Here is a 22,498-nt window from a genome sequence, read left to right on the forward strand (position 1 = left end):
TCAATGACAATTCTTCTATACATATACCTGTCAAATTCAGGTTTTCTGTACTTAGAATTGAAATCAACCCATCTTCACCATCGTAGCTAATTGGGAGGTTTGGGACTTGGCATTCGATTAAGGATAAATTTTTTGCACATTTAAACGTGTTTCTTTCATATTTCAAATAAGCTATATATATTAATACATTAAAGTCTGGATTCTCTTAACGACTTCGGGATTAGAGCCCAAGGCGGAACCGCCCAAAGACTATGATATCGGACTGGCCGGGATTTGAAACCTCGTCCAGGATATCTGTATGCCAGTGACCATACCACTCCGCCACGAAGAATGATAGAAGTCAATGACAATTCTTCTATACATATACCTGTCAAATTCAGGTTTTCTGTACTTAGAATTGAAATCAACCCATCTTCACCATCGTAGCTAATTGGTAGGTTTGGGACTTGGCATTCGATTAATGAAAATTTTTTTGCAAATTTAAACGTGTTTCTTTCATATTTCAAATAAGCCATATATATTAATACATTAAAGTCTGGATTCTCTTAACGACCGGGGATTAGAGCCCGATACAGAACCGCCCAACGACTATGATATCGGACCGGCGGGGATTTGAACCCTCGTCCAGGATATCTGTATGCCAGTGACCATACCAATCCACCATGAAGAAAGATAAAAGTCAATGACAATTCTTCTATACATATACCTGTCAAATTCAGGTTTTCTGTTCTTAGAATTGAAATCAACCCATCTTCACCATCGTAGCTAATTGGTAGGTTTGAGACTTGGCATTCGATTAATGATAAATTTTTTGCACATTCAAACGTGTTTCTTTCATATTTCAAATAAGCCATATATATTAATACATTAAAGTCTGGATTCTCTTAACGACCTCGGGATTAGAGCCCAAGGCGGAACCGCCCAAAGACTATGATATCGGACCGGCGGGAATTTGAACCCTCTTCCAGGATATCTGTATGCCAGTGACCATACCACTCTGCTATAAAGAAAGATAAAAGTCAATGACAATTCTTCTATACATATACCTGTCAAATTCAGGTTTTCTGTACTTAGAATTGAAATCAACCCATCTTCACCATCGTAGCTAATTGGTAGGTTTGGGAATTGGCATTCGATTAATGATAAATTTTTTGCACATTTAAACGTGTTTCTTTCATATTTCAAATAAGCCATATATATTAATACATTAAAGTCTGGATTCTCTTAACGACCTCGGGATTAGACCCCAAGGCGGAACCGCCCAAAGATTATGATATCGGACCGGTGGGGATTTGAACCCTCGTCCAGGATATCTGTATGCCAGTGACCATACCACTCCGCCACGAAGAGAGATAAAAGTCAATGACAATTCTTCTATACATATACCTGTCAAATTCAGGTATTCTGTACTTAGAATTGAAATCAACCCATCTTCACCATCGTAGATAATTGGTAGGTTTGGGACTTGGCATTCGATTAATGAAAATTTTTTTGCACAATTAAACGTGTTTCTTTCATATTTCAAATAAGCCATATTTATTAATACATTAAAGTCTGGATTCTCTTAACGACCGGGGATTAGAGCCCGATACAGAACCGCCCAAAGACTATGATATCGGACCGGCGGAGATTTGAACCCTCGTCCAGGATATCTGTATGCCAGTTACCATACCAATCCACCATGAAGAAAGATAAAAGTCAATGACAATTCTTCTATACATATACCTGTCAAATTCAGGTTTTCTGTACTTAGAATTGAAATCAACCCATCTTCACAATCGTAGCTAATTGGTAGGTTTGAGACTTGGCATTCGATTAATGATAAATTTTTTGCACATTCAAACGTGTTTCTTTCATATTTCAAATAAGCCATATATATTAATACATTAAAGTCTGGATTCTTTTAACGACCTCGGGATTAGAGCCCAAGGCGGAACCGGCCAAAGACTATGATATCGGACCGGCGGAGATTTGAACCCTCTTCCAGGATATCTGTATGCCAGTGACCATACCACTCTGCTATGAAGAAAGATAAAAGTCAATGACAATTCTTCTATACATATACCTGTCAAATTCAGGTTTTCTGTACTTAGAATTGAAATCAACCCATCTTCACCATCGTAGCTAATTGGTAGGTTTGGGAATTGGCATTCGATTAATGATAAATTTTTTGCACATTTAAACGTGTTTCTTTCATATTTCAAATAAGCCATATATATTAATACATTGAAGTCTGGATTCTCTTAACGACCTCGGGATTAGACCCCAAGGCGGAACCGCCCAAAGACTATGATATCGGACCGGTGGGGATTTGAACCCTCGTCCAGGATATCTGTATGCCAGTGACCATACCACTCCGCCACGAAGAGAGATAAAAGTCAATGACAATTCTTCTATACATATACCTGTCAAATTCAGGTATTCTGTACTTAGAATTGAAATCAACCCATCTTCACCATCGTAGCTAATTGGTAGGTTTGGGACTTGGCATTCGATTAATGATAAATTTTTTGCACATTCAAACGTGTTTCTTTCATATTTCAAATAAGCCATATATATTAATATATTAAAGTCTGGATTCTCTTAACGACCTCGAGATTAGAGCCCAAGGCGGAACCGTCAAAAGACTATGATATCGGACCGGCGGGGATTTGAACCCTCGTCCAGGATATGTGTATGCCAGTGACCATACCACTCTGCCACGGAGAAAGATAAAAGTCAATGACAATTCTTCTATACATATACCTGTCAAATTCAGGTTTTCTGTACTTGGAATCGAAATCAACCCATCTTCACCATCGTAGCTAATTGGTAGGTTTGGGACTTGGCATTCGATTAATGAAAATTTTTTTGCACATTTAAACGTGTTTCTTTCATATTTCAAATAAGCCATATATATTAATACATTAAAGTCTGGATTCTCTTAACGACCTCGGGATTAGAGCCCAAGGAAGGCGTAACCGCCCAAAGACTATGATATCGGACCGGCGGGGATTTGAACCCTCGTCCAGGATATCTGTATGCCAGTGACCATACCACTCTGCCATGAAGAAAGATAAAAGTCAATGACAATTCTTTTATACATATACCTGTCAAATTCAGGTTTTCTGTACTTACAATTGAAATCAACCCATCTTCACCATCGTAGCAAATTGGTAGGTTTGGGACTTGGCATTCGATTAATGAAAAATTTTTTGCACATTTAAATGTGTTTCTTTCAGATTTCAAATAAGCCATATATATTAATACATTAAAGTCTGCATTCTCTTAACGACCTCGGGATTAGAGCCCAAGGCGGAACCGCCCAAAGACTATGATATTGGACCGGCGGGGATTAGAACCCTCGTCCAAGATATCTGTATGCCAGTGACCATACCACTCCGCCACGAAGAAAGATAAGTCAATGACAATTCTTCTATACATATACCTGTCAAATTCAGGTTTTCTGTACTTAGAATTGAAATCAACCCATCTTCACCATCGTAGCTAATTGGTAGGTTTGGGACTTGGCATTCGATTAATGATAAATCTTTTGCACATTTAAACGTGTTTCTTTCATATTTCAAATAAGCCATATATAATAATACATTAAAGTCTGGATTCTCTTAACGACCTCGGGATTAGAGCCCAAGGCGGAACCGCCCAAAGACTATGATATCGGAACAGCGGGGATTTGAACCCTCGTCCAGGATAAGTGTATGCCAGTGACCATACCACTCTGCCACGAAGAAGGATAAAAGTCAATGACAATTCTTCTATATATGTACCTGTCAAATTCAGGTTTTCTGTACTTAGAATTGAAATCAACCCATCTTCACCATCGTAGCTAATTGGTAGGTTTTGGACTTGGCATTCAATATATGAAAATTTTTTTGCACATTTAAACGTGTTTCTTCCATATTTCAAATAAGCCATATATATTAATACATTAAGTCTGGATTCTCTTAACGACCTCGGGATTAGAATCCAAGGCGGAACTGCCCAAAGACTATGATATCGGACCGGCGGGGATTTGAACCCTCGTCCAGGATATCTGTATGCCAGTGACCATACCACTCCGCCACGAAGAAAGATAAAAGTCAATGACAATTCTTCTATACATATACCTGTCAAATTCAGGTTTTCTGTACTTAGATTTGAAATGAACCCATCTTCACCATCGTAGCTAATTGGTAGGTTTGGGACTTGGCATTCGATTAATGATAATTTTTTTGCACATTTAAACGTGTTTCTTTCATATTTCAAATAAGCCATATATATTAATACATTAAAGTCTGGATTCTCTTAACGACCTCGGGATTAGAGCCCAAGGCGGAACCGCCCAAAGACTATGATATCGGACCGGCGGGGATTTGAACCCTCGTCCAGGATATCTGTATGCCAGTGACCATACCACTCCGCCATGAAGAAAGATGAAAGTCAATGACAATTCTTCCATACATATACCTGTCAAATTCAGGTTTTCTGTACTTAGAATTGAAATCAACCCATCTTCACCATCGTAGCTAATTGGTAGGTTTGGGACTTGGCATTCGATTAATGATAAATTTTTTGCACATTTAAACGTGTTTCTTTCATATTTCAAATAAGCCATTTATATTAATACATTAAAGTCTGGATTCTCTTATCGACCTCGGGATTAGAGCCCAAGGCGGAACCACCCAAAGACTATGATATCGGACCGGCGGGGATTTGAACCCTATTCCAGGATATCTGTATGCCAGTGACCATACCAATCCGCCACGAAGAAAGATAAAAGTCAATGACAATTCTTCCATACATATACCTGTCTAATTCAGGTTTTCTGTACTTAGAATTGAAATCAACCTATCTTCACCATTTAGCTAATCGGTAGGTTTGGGACTTGGCATTCGATTAATGATAAATTTTTTGCACATTTAAACGTATTTCTTTCATATTTCGAATAGGCCATATATATTAATACATTAAAGTCTGGATTCTCTTAACGACGTCGCAATTAGAGCCCAAGGAGGAACCGCCCAAAGACTATGATATCGGACCGGCGGGGATTTGAACCCTCGTCCAGGATATGTGTATGCCAGTGACCATACCAATCCGCCACGAAGAAAGATAGAAGTCAATGACAATTCTTCTATACATATACCTGTCAAATTCAGGTTTTCTGTACTTAGAATTGAAATCAACCCATCTTCACCATCGTAGCTAATTGGTAGGTTTGGGACTTGGCATTCGATTAATGATAAATTTTATGCACATTTAAACGTGTTTCTTTCATATTTCAAATAAGCCATATATATTAATATATTAAAGTCTGGATTCTCTTAACGACCTCGGGATTAGAGCTCAAGGCGGAACCGCCCAAAGACTTTGATATCGGACCGGCGGGGATTTGATCCCTCGTCCAGGATATATGTATGCCAGTGACCATACCACTCCGCCACGAAGAAGGATAAAAGTCAATGACAATTCTTCAATACATATACCTGTCAAATTCAGGTTTTCTGTACTTAGAATTGAAATCAACCCATCTTCACCATCGTAGCTAATTGGTAGGTTTTGGACTTGGCATTCGATTAATGATAAATTTTTTGAAAATTTAAACGTGTTTCTTTCATATTCCAAATAAGCCCTATATAATAATACATTAAAGTCTGGATTCTCTTAACGACCTCGCGATTGGAGCCCAAGGCGGAACCGCCCAAAGACCATGATATCGTAGCGGCGGGGATTTGAACCCCCGTCCAGGATATCTGTATGCCAGTGACCATACCACTCCGCCACGAAGAAAGATAGAAGTCAATGACAATTCTTCTATACATATACCTGTCAAATTCAGGTTTTCTGTACTTAGAATTGAAATCAACCCATTTTCACCATCGTAGCTAATTGGTGGATTTGGGATTGGCATTCGATTAATGATAAATTTTTTGCACATTTAAACGTGTTTCTTTCATATTTCAAATAAGCCATATATATTAATACATTAAAGTCTCGATTCTCTTAACCACGTCGTGATTAGAGCCCAAGGCGGAACCGCCCAAAGACTATGATTTCGGACCGGCGGGGATTTGAACTCTCGTATAGGATATCTGTATGCCAGTGACCATACCACTCCGCCACGAAGAAAGATAGAAGTCAATGACAATTCATCTATACATATACCTGTCAAATACAGGTTTTCTGTACTTAGAATTGAAATCAACCCATTTTCACCATCGTAGCTAATTGGTAGATTTAGGATTGGCATTCGATTAATGATAAATTTTTTGCACATTTAAACGTGTTTCTTTCATATTTCAAAAAAGCCATATATATTAATACATTAAAGTCTGGATTCTCTTAACGATATCGGGATTAGAGCCCAAGGCGGAACCGCCCAAAGACTATGATATCGGACCGGCGGGGATTTGAACCCTCGTCCAGGATATCTGTATGCCAGTGACCATACCACTCCACAACGAAGAAAGATAAAAGTCAATGACAATTCTTCTATACATATACCTGTCAAATTCAGGTTTTCTGTACTTAGAATTGAAATCAACCCTTCTTCACCATCGTAGCTAATTGGTAGGTTTGGGACTTGGCATTCGATTAATGATAAATTTTTTGCACATTTAAACGTGTTTCTTTCATATTTCAAATAAGCCATATATATTAATACATTAAAGTCTGGATTCTCTTAACGACATCGGGATTAGAGCCCAAGGCGGAACCGCCCAAAGACAATGATATCGGACCAGCGGGGATTTGAACCCTCGTCCAGGATATCTGTATGCCAGTGACCATACCACTCTGCCACGAAGAAAGATAAAAGTCAATGACAATTCTTCTATACATATACCTGTCAAATTCAGGTTTTTTGTACTTCGAATTGAAATCAACCCATCTTCACCATCGTAGCTAATTGGTAGGTTTGGGACTTGGCATTCGATTAATGATAATTTTTTTGCACATTTAAACGTGTTTCTTTCATATTTCAAATAAGCCATATATATTAGTACATTAAAGTCAGGATTTTCTTAACGACCTCGGGATTAGAGCCCAAGGCGGAACCGCCCAAAGACTATGATATCGGACCGGCGGGGATTTGAACCCTCATCCAGAATATCTGTACGCCAGTGACCATACCACTCCACAACGAAGAAAGATAAAAGTCAATGACAATTATTCTATACATATACCTGTCAAATTCAGGTTTTCTGTACTTGGAATTGAAATCAACCCATCTTCACCATCGTAGCTAATTGGTAGGTTTGGGACTTGGCATTCGATTAATGATAAATTTTTTGCACATTTAAACGTGTTTCTTTCATATTTCAAATAAGCCATATATATTAATACATTAAAGTCTGGATTCTCTTAACGACCTCGGGATTAGAGCCCAAGGCGGAACCGCCCAAAGACTATGATATCGGACCGGCGGGGATTTGAACCCTAGTCCAGAATATCTGTATGCCAGTGACCATACCACTCCACAACGAAGAAAGATAAAAGTCAATGACAATTCTTCTATACATATACCTGTCAAATTCAGGTTTTTTGTACTTAGAATTGAAATCAACCCATCTTCACCATCGTAGCTAATTTATAGGTTTGGGACTTGGCATTCGATTAATGATAAATTTTTTGCACATTGAAACGTGTTTCTTTCATATTTCAAATAAGCCATATATATTAATACATTAAAGTCAGGATTCTCTTAACGACCTCGGGATTAGAGCCCAAGGCGGAACCGCCCAAAGACTCTGATATCGGACTGGCCGGGATTTGAACCCTCGTCCAGGATATCTGTATGCCAGTGACCATACCACTCCGAACGAAGAAAGATAAAAGTCAATGACAATTCTTCTATACATATACCTGTCAAATTCAGGTTTTCTGGACTTAGAATTGAAATCAACCCATCTACACCGTCGTAGCTAATTGGTAGGTTTGGGACTTGGCATTCGATTAATGATAAATTTTTTGCACATTTAAACGTGTTTCTTTCATATTTCAAATAAGCCATTTATATTAATACATTAAAGTCTGGATTCTCTTAACGACCTCGGGATTAGAGCCCATGGCGGAACCACCCAAAGACTATTATATCGGACCGGTGGGGATTTGAACCCTCGTCCAGGATATCTGTATGCCAGTGACCATACCACTCCGCCATGAAGAAAGATAAAAGTCAATGAGAATTCTTCTATACATATACCTGTCAAATTCAGGTTTTCTGTACTTAGAATTGAAATCAACCCATCTTCACCATCGTAGCTAATTGGTAAGTTTGGGACTTGGCATTCGATTAATGATAAATTTTTTGCACATTTAAACGTGTTTCTTTCATATTTCAAATAGGCCATATATATTAATACATTAAAGTCTGGATTCTCTTAACGACCTCGGGATTAGAGCTCAAGGCGGAACCGTCCAAAGACTATGATATCGGACCGGCGGGGATTTGATCCCTCGTCCAGGATATGTGTATGCCAGTGACCATGCCACTCCGCCACGAACAAGGATAAAAGTCAATGACAATTCTTCTATACATATACCTGTCAAATTCAGGTTTTCTGTACTTAGAATTGAAATCAACCCATCTTCTCCATCGTAGCTAATTGGTAGGTTTGGGACTTGGCATTCGATTAATGAAAATTTTTTTGCACATTTAAACGTGTTTCTTTCATATTTCAAATAAGCCATCTATATTAACACATTAAGTCTGGATTCTCTTAACGACATCGCAATTAGAGCCCAAGGCGGAACCGCCCAAAGACTATGATATCGGACCGGCGGGGATTTGAACCCTCGTCCAGGATATCTGTATGCCAGTGACCATACCACTCCGCCACGAAGAAAGATAAAAGTCAATGACAATTCTTCTATACATATACCTGTCAAATTCAGGTTTTCTGTACTTAGAATTGAAATCAACCCATTTTCACCATCGTAGCTAATTGGTGGATTTGGGATTGGCATTCGATTAATGATAAATTTTTTGCACATTTAAACGTGTTTCTTTCATATTTCAAATAGGCCATATATATTAATACATTAAAGTCTCGATTCTCTTAACCACGTCGTGATTAGAGCCCAAGGCGGAACCGCCCAAAGACTATGATTTCGGACCGGCGGGGATTTGAACTCTCGTCCAGGATATCTGTATGCCAGTGACCATACCACTCCGCCACGAAGAAAGATAGAAGTCAATGACAATTCATCTATACATATACCTGTCAAATACAGGTTTTCTGTACTTAGAATTGAAATCAACCCATTTTCACCATCGTAGCTAATTGGTAGATTTAGGATTGGCATTCGATTAATGATAAATTTTTTGCACATTTAAACGTGTTTCTTTCATATTTCAAAAAAGCCATATATATTAATACATTAAAGTTTGGATTCTCTTAACGACATCGGGATTAGAGCCCAAGGCGGAACCGCCCAATGACTATGATATCGGACCGGCGGGGATTTGAACCCTCGTCCAGGATATCTGTATGCCAGTGACCATACCACTCCACAACGAAGAAAGATAAAAGTCAATGACAATTCTTCTATACATATACCTGTCAAATTCAGGTTTTCTGTACTTAGAATTGAAATCAACCCTTCTTCACCATCGTAGCTAATTGGTAGGTTTGGGACTTGGCATTCGATTAATGATAAATTTTTTGCACATTTAAACGTGTTTCTTTCATATTTCAAATAAGCCATATATATTAATACATTAAAGTCTGGATTCTCTTAACGACATCGGGATTAGAGCCCAAGGCGGAACCGCCCAAAGACAATGATATCGGACCAGTGGGGATTTGAACCCTCGTCCAGGATATCTGTATGCCAGTGACAATACCACTCTGCCACGAAGAAAGATAAAAGTCAATGACAATTCTTCCATACATATACCTGTCAAATTCAGGTTTTTTGTACTTCGAATTGAAATCAACCCATCTTCACCATCGTAGCTAATTGGTAGGTTTGGGACTTGGCATTCGATTAATGATAATTTTTTTGCACATTTAAACATGTTTCTTTCATATTTCAAATAAGCCATATATATTAGTACATTAAAGTCAGGATTTTCTTAACGACCTCGGGATTAGAGCCCAAGGCGGAACCGCCCAAAGACTATGATATCGGACCGGCGGGGATTTGAACCCTCATCCAGAATATCTGTATGCCAGTGACCATACCACTCCACAACGAAGAAAGATAAAAGTCAATGACAATTATTCTATACATATACCTGTCAAATTCAGGTTTTCTGTACTTAGAATTGAAATCAACCCATCTTCACTATCGTAGCTAATTGGTAGGTTTGGGACTTGGCATTCGATTAATGATAAATTTTTTGCACATTTAAACGTGTTTCTTTCATATTTCAAATAAGCCATATATATTAATACATTAAAGTCTGGATTCTCTTAACGACCTCGGGATTAGAGCCCAAGGCGGAACCGCCCAAAGACTATGATATCGGACCGGCGGGGATTTGAACCCTCGTCCAGAATATCTGTATGCCAGTGACCATACCACTCCACAGCGAAGAAAGATAAAAGTCAATGACAATTCTTCTATACATATACCTGTCAAATTCAGGTTTTTTGTACTTAGAATTGAAATCAACCCATCTTCACCATCGTAGCTAATTTATAGGTTTGGGACTTGGCATTCGATTAATGATAAATTTTTTGCACATTTAAACTTATTTCTTTCATATTTCAAATAAGCCATATATATTAATACATTAAAGTCAGGATTCTCTTAACGACCTCGGGATTAGAGCCCAAGGCGGAACCGCCCAAAGACTCTGATATCGGACTGGCCGGGATTTGAACCCTCGTCCAGGATATCTGTATGCCAGTGACCATACCACTCCGAACGAAGAAAGATAAAAGTCAATGACAATTCTTCTATACATATACCTGTCAAATTCAGGTTTTCTGGACTTAGAATTGAAATCAACCCATCTTCACCGTCGTAGCTAATTGGTAGGTTTGGGACTTGGCATTCGATTAATGATAAATTTTTTGCACATTTAAACGTGTTTCTTTCATATTTCAAATAAGCCATATATATTAATACATTAAAGTCTGGATTCTCTTAACGACATCGGGATTAGAGCCCAAGGCGGAACCGCCCAAAGACAATGATCTCGGACCAGCGGGGATTTGAACCCTCGTCCAGGATATCTGTATGCCAGTGACCATACCACTCTGCCACGAAGAAAGATAAAAGTCAATGACAATTCTTCTATACATATACCTGTCAAATTCAGGTTTTCTGTACTTAGAATTGAAATCAACCCATCTTCTCCATCGTAGCTAATTGGTAGGTTTGGGACTTGGCATTCGATTAATGAAAATTTTTTTGCACATTTAAACGTGTTTCTTTCATATTTCAAATAAGCCATCTATATTAATACATTGAGTCTGGATTCTCTTAACGACCTCGGGATTAGAGCCCAAGGCGGAACCGCCCAAACACTATGATATCGGACCGGCGGGGATTTGAACCCTCGTCCAGGATATCTGTATGCCAGTGACCATACCACTCCGCCACGAAGAAAGATAAAAGTCAATGACAATTCTTCTATACATATACCTGTCAAATTCAGGTTTTCTGTACTTAGAATTGAAATCAACCCATTTTCACCATCGTAGCTAATTGGTGGATTTGGGATTGGCATTCGATTAATGATAAATTTTTTGCACATTTAAACGTGTTTCTTTCATATTTCAAATAGGCCATATATATTAATACATTAAAGTCTCGATTCTCTTAACCACGTCGTGATTAGAGCCCAAGGCGGAACCGCCCAAAGACTATGATTTCGGACCGGCGGGGATTTGAACTCTCGTCCAGGATATCTGTATGCCAGTGACCATACCACTCCGCCACGAAGAAAGATAGAAGTCAATGACAATTCATCTATACATATACCTGTCAAATACAGGTTTTCTGTACTTAGAATTGAAATCAACCCATTTTCACCATCGTAGCTAATTGGTAGATTTAGGATTGGCATTCGATTAATGATAAATTTTTTGCACATTTAAACGTGTTTCTTTCATATTTCAAAAAAGCCATATATATTAATACATTAATGTTTGGATTCTCTTAACGACATCGGGATTAGAGCCCAAGGCGGAACCGCCCAAAGACTATGATATCGGACCGGCGGGGATTTGAACCCTCGTCCAGGATATCTGTATGCCAGTGACCATACCACTCCACAACGAAGAAAGATAAAAGTCAATGACAATTCTTCTATACATATACCTGTCAAATTCAGGTTTTCTGTACTTAGAATTGAAATCAACCCTTCTTCACCATCGTAGCTAATTGGTAGGTTTGGGACTTGGCATTCGATTAATGATAAATTTTTTGCACATTTAAACGTGTTTCTTTCATATTTCAAATAAGCCATATATATTAACCCTGGATAGGTACGGTCCTCGGACACCCCTTTAAGGGTATACTCGGACGCGAACGACCCCGACGCCAAAAAAAATTCTTGAAAAATCAGTTTTTGCAGTAACCTCCTTTTTTCTTTTGCCAAAAAAAAACTTCAATGAATGCTTAAAACAACTGTAAAGATAAATACTACTCATCTGCAGAAAAACTATTTATTATAAATATTTTAAAAAATTAAGTAGAAAAAAAAAAGACCTGACATAAAAATTCATAAAAAAAAAGTTTATACATATATACACAAATCCTTTTAGGAATTGATTCTTGAATGTTTAGGACACATCTTGATGTATTTTGGATGAAGTCAGACCCATGGAGGTGAAGATCTGAAATGAGAAAAAAGGGTAACTTTTTTTGGCCAAAAAAAATTGTCCAAATTTCATGAATTTTTTTGGGTACCCAAATGAAATAGGAAGTGGCTAATTTTTTTAGGGAATAAACATATGTTATCCTAAAATAGAAATATGTAAAAAAATCTTCATTATTTTGTAAATTACATTTATATCAGGGGCCATATCTAAAGGTAATTTTTTGAGTACTTGGAAATTTCGTAAAAAAATACATATATTTAATATATAATATGATATTTATGCAGGTAAAAATATACCAAAATATCACAAATTCTATAGGGAACAAGAATATATATAGATAGGGCAGCTTACGCTTCGGATATGTCCACAAAATGGCCGCCAACCACACTGACTCAGACTCCCTAATCTGCCACTTGAAATGTAGGAAGGGTATGTCAATTTCAAGGTGTTATTTACTAATCTAATTATTATTGGATATGCATAAAAATTGTATGGTGGGTTGCTGGATAATTGTCGATTATTGTACGACTATAAAATTAAAATTCTGACCCAACAAATTTTTTTTGAAGGGAAATAAAATCGAAAAAAAAATATGTAAAACAATATTTTAGCTAAAAAAATTTGATGATATTCAATCAAAAAAAAAGTAAACAAAATTTTCCGACAAATAAACATCTAGAGGAATCATTACTCTGTGATAGTTCCTTAGTACGTAGTAATTTTGAAAGAATTGGGAAAAAACGAAAAAATGGCAATCACCGGAAAATCGAACACATACCTATATATACGCCATATCTGGCTAAAAAAAAGATAGGCATGGGTAGCCAGATCATCTAGAAACACTTTCCAACACTATAAAATTATAAGTTTTGCGACACTACTTGCCAATTCCTTACGGTAACATGACTAAGCAAAAAAATGCAAAACAAATAAAAAGGGGCACTCGTGGAAAAATGGCCATTCTAATATACGGCATTTCAGAAAAAAAAAATTTCAGCCACGTGCTAGGCAAACCATCAAGGCATATTTTCCGACAAATAAACATATAAATGAAATATTACTCTGTGATAGTTCCTTAGTACGTAGTAATTTTGAAAGAAATGGGAAAAAACGAAAAAATGGCAATCACAGGAAAATCGAACACATTCTTATATATACGCCATATCTGGCTAAAAAAAAAATAGGCATGGGTAGCCAGATCATCTAGAAACACTTTCCAACACTATAAAAATATAAGTTTTGCGACACTATTTGCCAATTCCTTACGGTAACATGACTAAGCAAAAAAATGCAAAACAAATAAAAAGGGGCACTCGCGGAAAAATGCCCAACATTCTAATATACGGCATCTCAGATAAAAAAAAAAGACATGCACGTGTTAGCCCAACCATCAAGGCACACTTTCTAACACATAAACATGAAAAAAAAATCAATAATATACGGAAATTCCTTACTACGTAGTAAATTTTTACAAATATTGAAAAAAAACAGAAATTGGCAACCGCAGTTAAATACCCAATATACCAATAACTACGTCGTATCTGACAAAAACAAAAACACGCATGGGTAGCCAGATCATCTAGACACACTTTCCAACATTAAAAAAGCAAAAGTTTTACGACACTTTTTGGCAATATCTTACGGAAAAATGACTTGGCAAAAAAATTTAAAAAAATTAAAAAGGGACACTCGCGGTAAAATGCCCGACATTCTAATATACGACATCTCAGATAAAAAAAAAGACATGCACGTGTTAGCCCAACCATCAAGGCACACTTTCTAACACATAAACATGAAAAAAGAATGAATAATATACGGCAATTCCTTACTACGTAGTAATTTTTACAAATATTGAAAAAAAAACAGAAATTGGTAACCGCAGTTAAATACCCAATATACCAATAACTACGTCGTATCTGACAAAAACAAAGTCATGCATGGGTAGCCAGATCATCTAGACACACTTTCCAACACTAAACAAGCAAAAGTTTTACGACACTATTTGGCAATATCTTACGGAAAAATGACTTGGCAAAAAAATGAAAAAAAATGAAAAAGGGGCACTCGCGGTAAAATGGTCCTCGTGGTGATGAACGACATTTTAACTAAAAAAAAAAACATGCACATGGTAGCCAAACAATCCACCAAGACTTTCCACAACTGATAACCTATACAAGTTGCACCATTCTACGACAATTTCATAATACGTAATAACTTTGATAATTATGCAAACTACCTCAGAAGGGTAAACTCGGACGCGAACGACCCCGACGCGTCTCAGAAATCGGGGAAGGAGTACAGCTACAGCAATGCACATCTGGACACTACTAGAGCGTGTAGGGGAGACACCTCCTGCAGGTCGATCACCCACAAATTCAGTCACAGGGGTGAGTCACGTGAGAAAAACCTGTTTTTTTTTGACGCTCGGGGTCGCAAACGACCCACCGTACCTATCCAGGGTTAATTTCACTTTGAATAATCATTTGCTCTTTTCTCTATCGATGATTTTTCTCCATGCAAACAAGCACAGAATGTATCCATTTTAATGTTGCTAATGTTCTTAAAGTATGCAGTTTTAATTTGAGCCCTTGTCATTATTGTATCTTACTTTTCCTAGTAGGACTGTAGCTTAGCTAATAAGGATGATAATGATATTAATCCTTTAATTAATCCATTAATTATTATTGATAATAATAATAATAATAATAATAATAATAATAATAATAATAATAATAATAATAATAATGATAATGATAATAATAATAATAATAATAATAATAATAATTCTTTCTGTATTTTTGGTAAACAATTTGATATTCCAGATTTTAGTCAATTCGAAATGATAAACCAGAACAATATTTTATCCCTTCAATAGAAAATAATAATAATAATAATAATAATAATAATAATAATAATAATAATAATAATAATAATAATAATAATCTCAACCCATATCATACCTGCTCTCTATTTTTCGTGGTTAGTTTTAGTGTTATCCATTTTTTCTTATTCATTTGGTATATTTCTTCCAGGAGTCACTTGAACTCTTGGATTAAGAAGGATAAATGGAAAAGGTAGAAGTCCTATAATGACTTCAGGAGAAAGAAGTACATTAACACCGTAGCAGGCAAATCTCTACCATGTAGAAGCAGATAGAATGCTTGCAAGACTCCTTCATGTTATTTAAAGTCAGATTTCACAGATTTATATCAAGTAAACAAATAAAGTGAGAAGTACCAAAATTTGGAATTTTCAAAATTAGATATAGGCTACCAGTTGTACTTGATATTCCTTAATGTAGCAAATTTGTTTAACAAGTACCAAAATCGTAACCACGTATGCCTTATCATGGGTGCCCAAGTCTCTTGAAAGAAGCAGGCTAGTCCGTAGCTTGTGTGGAAATTTTTCACAGGAGAGGAGCGCCTTCCGCTCTTGCAGGACATACCGTAAAGTTAGTCCTCTGCGTATATGGTCAGCTTTATTGAGAAAGTCTTTTAATATTTTCGGTGATCAATCTATTCTGAAGATTTTTTGAGAATTCCTTCAGTGTACCTTTTTTCGAGTATTGTTCTCCTGTCTGGTATTCAGCTGCTGATTATCATCCTAATTGGTTGGACAGGGACTTATGGTCTATTAATTATTTTTATTACTGATCTAGATATTAATCTCTGGCACCGTCGTTCGATTAGTTCGTTATGATTGTTGCATAAAATTTTTAATAATTGTGATCATCCTTTACATTCAGATCTTCATGGATATTTCCATCCTGTTCGTAATATTAGGCATGAAGTTAATTCTAATAGTAAGGCCTCCTTCATCACGAGGCTCAGTAATACACAGTATTCGAGAAGTTTTATTCCAGCTGTAACCAATTTGTGAATGATCTTCTTAATTGGGTGGTTGAATCAATAGAACTTCAAAAGTTCAAACTTGCAGCAATTTTTTTTTTTTTTTTTTTTTTAGAGCAAGCTCACATGAGTCTTTTTATAATGAATTATCTCTTCTAATGTTGTTAATATTTTAAAAAATATTTTATTCGAATTTTTCATTACTTCATATGTCATTTATTTCTTCCCTCGTTTCCTTTCCTCACTGGACAAATTTTCTCTGTTGGAGCCCTTGGTTTTATAGTATGTTGCTTTTCCAATTAGGGTTGTAGACTGGCTAATAATAATAATAATAAAAATAATAATAATAATAATAATAATAATAATAATAATAATAATAATGATAATAATATTCCGGGTATAAAGCAGCGGGAGTTTCCTATCACTTTCTTTCGTTATTTTTTTTTTTTTTTGGTTTTTGTTTCACACTCAATTAAATGTTTTTAGTACATTTTCCCATTGTAACTTAAGATTCACCAATATTTGTATCCATATTTTACAGTTTGAAGTTGAAGAAAGTCGTGTACTAGTGATGCGACCTCTCACCTTAAGTGTTTTGGGTAAACTTACTAATGGGCCAACTTATATTAATGTCTACATCAGTCACGCATCCGTGAATTTAAATGTCCAATTGAAGAGCTTGTCTCCCGATGGCTGTGGTAAATCCCGCTTAAGATTGATGATGTTCGCATGATAACTGCAAAATGATCTGCCTACCCTACCAACGTGTGTGAGACACTCACACTATCATCTGGGACCGCCAAATACCCTTGAACTTTCATCGTTTGCCAATGTAACATTGCCACTAATTGATGCGGATTTCCTCGCCAATTTCCATCCTCTGGTTGACATGGTTTATCAATGTTCAGTCAATGCAGATTTAAACTTGTTAATACCTCTTCAACCTAGCCCCTACGACTTCTCACTCCACATCAGAGCACCTATAGAGGCCTACACCCCTCTCCTCACATCATTACCAGAAGTCTTCCAACCAGAACTTCGCCAAACTTCAATGGTTCCCGCCAAGCACGGTATTTATCACCCTATCAAGACGACAGGAGCCCCTGTGTTTCCAGAATTTAAGTGCCTGACCTTGGATCTTTTGGCAGATGCTAAGGGAATATTAGCCAAAATGGAAGAAATGGGCCTTTGGAAAAAGGCCTCAATCCTAAGGTCGTCAAGATTACACATCCTTGATAATGGATGGTTCCCTGCAGACTTGTGGGAATTATAGGTGTTAATACACTAAGACAGAAACGGATCACTAACCCCTCCACAACATCAGCGACGTTACCTCCTACTTGCACAAAGGGAATGTGTTCTACGTTCTCGGTCTTTTGAAAAGGTATTATCAGTTGCCCATGAACCCAGAAGAAATCTTCAAGACCGCCAATACCACTCACTTTGGTACATGCTCATTCAATTACTCCTTCTTTTGACTTCATAATACTTGGTCGATTTTCAACGCCTCATTGATGGCATTTAAGGGGATCTCCCCTTTTTGCATATGATATGTAGACGACATACTTCTGGTCTCTTCCTACAAAGAGGAACACCCCCATCACCGACTCATCGTTCTCCACTGCCTACAACCAAAGAGCCTTGTATTCAGGCATAACGAGTGTTCCTTTGGTGCCAATGGAGTATCGATCTTAGGGACTGCATCAATCCTGAATGCATTCATCCCAGTCTTAGAAGGCTGGAGTTGTCTGTCACTCTCGCCACTTCTTAGATGTACGCCCTTTGTTATTCATACGGACAACATGCCTCTATTGTATGTCTTCACTTAACAGTCTGACACCTGGTCCACCCATCAACACTAACATCTCTCCGCTGTGGATGAATCTCTCCCTCCTTCCACCAAACATTTGAATCCTCTACACTAACTTAAATCATCTCTCTCTCTCTCTCTCTCTCTCTCTCTCTCTCTCTCTCTCTCTCTCTCTCTCTCTCTCTCTCTCTCTCTCTCTCTCTCTCCCTCACTGTCATCATAAAATGTGTAAAATAAAGGAAAAAATTAACAACAAACGTTTTATTTGATAAACAGGAAAAAAATGGGAAATGGATAACAAGATTAAACATGGGTCTTCTATAATTGGGGTATGTAATTCTGTACGCAAAAGAGGTAATCCTATCTAAATTCACATTTGCTTATTTCCAAACAATTATTTGATTTCCAAATTGACTTAGGATCATCATCATCATCTACTCCTATGCCAATTTTAACGCAAAGGGCCTTGGTTAGATTTTGTAAATCGTCTCTATCTTGAGCTTTTGATTCAATACTTCTCCATTCATCATCTACTACTTTGGTAAACTAATCTTTCTTGGGGAGAGCGAAGAACATGCCCGAATCATTTCCATCTACCCATCTCCAAGATCTCTTCCATATATTGTCCTTGAGTAATCTTTCCTATAGTTTCATTTCTAATCTTGTCCTACCATTTAACTTCCAATATCCTTCTGTGGGCTTTGTTCTCGAATATACTAGATCTATTAGAGATTGTTTTTTTGTCATACCATGACTCATGTCAACATAGAAACACCGACCTTACTAACCTGATGTATAGTCTGATATTTATGCGTAATTTCAGGTAATTCCAATTCCATATTTTCCTTAACTTTGCCATTGTCTGATTAACATTTTTCAATCTTTCATTAAAGTCTAATTCTAAAGACCCTGTATTAGAGATCATAGTTCCTATATACTTAAAAGATTTTACATCATAAATACTTTCTCCCTCCAATGATATTTCATCTTCCATTACATATTCCGTTGTCTTCATATTTCATGCATTCTGGTAAGCAAGCATTGTAAGTTCTGTAGTGTTCTGCAAACAAGGATAGCGTCATCAAAATACCTTAGGTGTGCTAATTTCCTATTAACTACCGAGTCCAATCCTTCTCCACCATCTCCAACTATTATACGCATTACGAAATCCATGAGGAGTATACACAACATGGGTGAAAACACATTCCTTTAGAGTGTTCTGCTGTTCATTTGAAATTCATTTAAAAGGACTTCATTAACATTAACTTTGCCCTTTCTATGGTCATGAACAGACCTAATAAAATTCACATAATCCCGAGTAATTAGGTGGGAGTCTCCAAAAAATTGGACACTGCACAATATCAAAAGGTTTTTCATAGTCTAAAAATGCAATGAACCGTAGAATTCTATATTCTACGCATTGCTGTATAACATCCCAAAATGACAATTTGGTCAGTAGAACTTCTAACTTTTCAAACTCATGCTTGTTTATCTCAGCTTTTCATCATTCCTTCTGTCCACTCTCTTTAAAGTAAGCATACCGTATATTTCCATAACAACTGACGTAAGTGTGGGGCTTCTGTAATTAATGCAATCAGTCATATCTCTTTTTCAAGCCATTCAGGTTTTGCCTCTTCATGCCATATTCTACAATATAATCTTGTAAGCATTCTGGGAGTCAAGTCATCTTCAGCCAGTATCATCTGAGCAGTTATTCCATCGAATCCTGGGGCTTTTCATCTCTTTAGTGTCTTAATGATAGCTTGCACTTCCAATATACTGAATTCATTCATGACCACATCAAACTGTTCATTATCTTCAGGAAATATAAGAATATCTATCAAATTTTTCCCTTCGTATCTCCTATTTATAACCTCACTAAAGTGTTCCAACGAACGGTGTCTTTCTTCATCTTCTGTTGCTATAACATATCTATTTCTCTTTTTTTTGTGAGGGGGGGGGGTTATATGCTTCTTCTATGCTCCAGAAGAGATTTCAGTAATTATTCTATGGGTGACTTTGCACCAGTTCCACTCTCTGACAGCATAGTTTTGTCAGCCTCATCTGCTCTACTGTCTGGATATTATCGCCAGACATTTCTGGCTTTTCTATTGACCTTACTATCATTATTGGAATACATAGCATATTTTACCTTTTAATTTACATTACTTCCTCGAAAACTTTTAACAATCAACATCTGTTTATATCTCCTTTTTTAATATTGCCCCACATATCATTTGATATACTTTTGATATCCCGTTTTAACTGTATGTCCACAAACTTCACAGCCAATAGACTGACATATATATTCTAAGTATCAAACCATTTTTCATTAATTGTCTGCTTTTCATTTCTTAACGTCTCTAAGACGGCAAATCGATTCTTATATTCAGTTGCAAATGTTTCTCTTTGCTCTTCTCCTAGAGGCTTAGTTATATCAAATCTAGGTATTCTATCTACCTTTCTATTGGGTGTTTCCAGTTTTATTTTTATTGGGGTAATGAGGAGCTGGTGATCCCTACCAATAACTGCAGCTCTACAGCTTTTTACATTCCTGAAAATCCTCATTTGTTCATTATTAAGGGCAATATGGTCAATATGATTTTTATAATTGTCATATATTGAAGTCCATGTATATTTGTGGATGTCCCTGCGCTGGACAAGAGTACTTGTAATGACAAGACTGTTTGTTGAACAAAATATTATGAAATATACCCCATTTTCATAAGCAACTTTGCGGAGACTCTCAACACCTCTCACATTCTCTATCCATTAATTATTCTTTCCAGCTTTAGCATTGAAGTCACCAATATCGATTATCGTATACCCCACTTAGTTTTCATTTATTAGACACTATAGTTCTTCATATTATTCAACCTTTCTCACTTTAGGGGAATCATTTTTTTGTGGCTGCATAATAAAGTGTTATTTCTATATTGCAGTGTTATGATTAATTTAGCAAGTAACGATCTACTATATAACGCTCTCCCCTCTGGTATTGACTTATTTTTGCTCATGATGACATCTTTCCCACCTCTTCTCTCCAAACTCCCATTATTCTTCCTGATATATATATATATATATATATATATATATATATATATATATATATATATATATATATATATATATAATATATATATATATATATATATATATATATATATATATATATATATATAAATATATATATACATATATATATTTATATATATATATATATATATTTATATATATATATGTATATATATAAATATATATATATATATATATATATATATATATATATATATATATATATATATATATATATATATATATAGATAGATAGATAGATAGATAGATAGATAGATAGATATATATATATTATATATATATATATATATATATATATAAATTTATATATATATATATATATATATATATATATATATATATATATATATATATATATTATAGGTCTCAAGTTTCCTTAACAATCCCCCTATAACATGTTTCAGTTAGGGCTAAGATATCCAAACTATATTTCATATATTCATTCGCCACTTGCTGTAACTTCCCGACCCGATTCATGGTTCTAACATTCCAATCATTTATTTTAAAATTTCCTTCAGTATTTATAAACCAGTAGAATCTCAGCACCCGGCTACGGCCAGAATAGTGGGCCATTCTGTCATATTCTCTTTTCATTGATTGACTATATCCATACAGGATTCATTGGCTAGACTCATCAAAAGATAGCCACTTCCCTGTGATTGGCAGGGCCTATTTAACTAAGACAAATAATCACTGTAGGTCCGTACTAATTCCAGTAAGGTAAATAACCAGGTATCAGGAGTAAAAGCCGGTGAGACAGTTTGTCTATCACCTTAACCTCAATCCGTCACCTTCTCCTCTACACCCAACATTCTCATTATCCTACTAGGTTGCTCATATGCTTATACGATTATAACCATTGGGAAACATGGAATGCTAAGATATACCACCTAGCACTTAAGATCACAAAAGTAAATTGGGTAGTTAGAATAAAAAAAAAAATTAAATATGTCTGTTCAATCTGCAAAGTCATGGTTATGTCCTTT

Source organism: Palaemon carinicauda, chromosome 23 (assembly GCF_036898095.1).
Source record: "Palaemon carinicauda isolate YSFRI2023 chromosome 23, ASM3689809v2, whole genome shotgun sequence".
Lineage (NCBI taxonomy): Eukaryota > Metazoa > Arthropoda > Malacostraca > Decapoda > Palaemonidae > Palaemon > Palaemon carinicauda.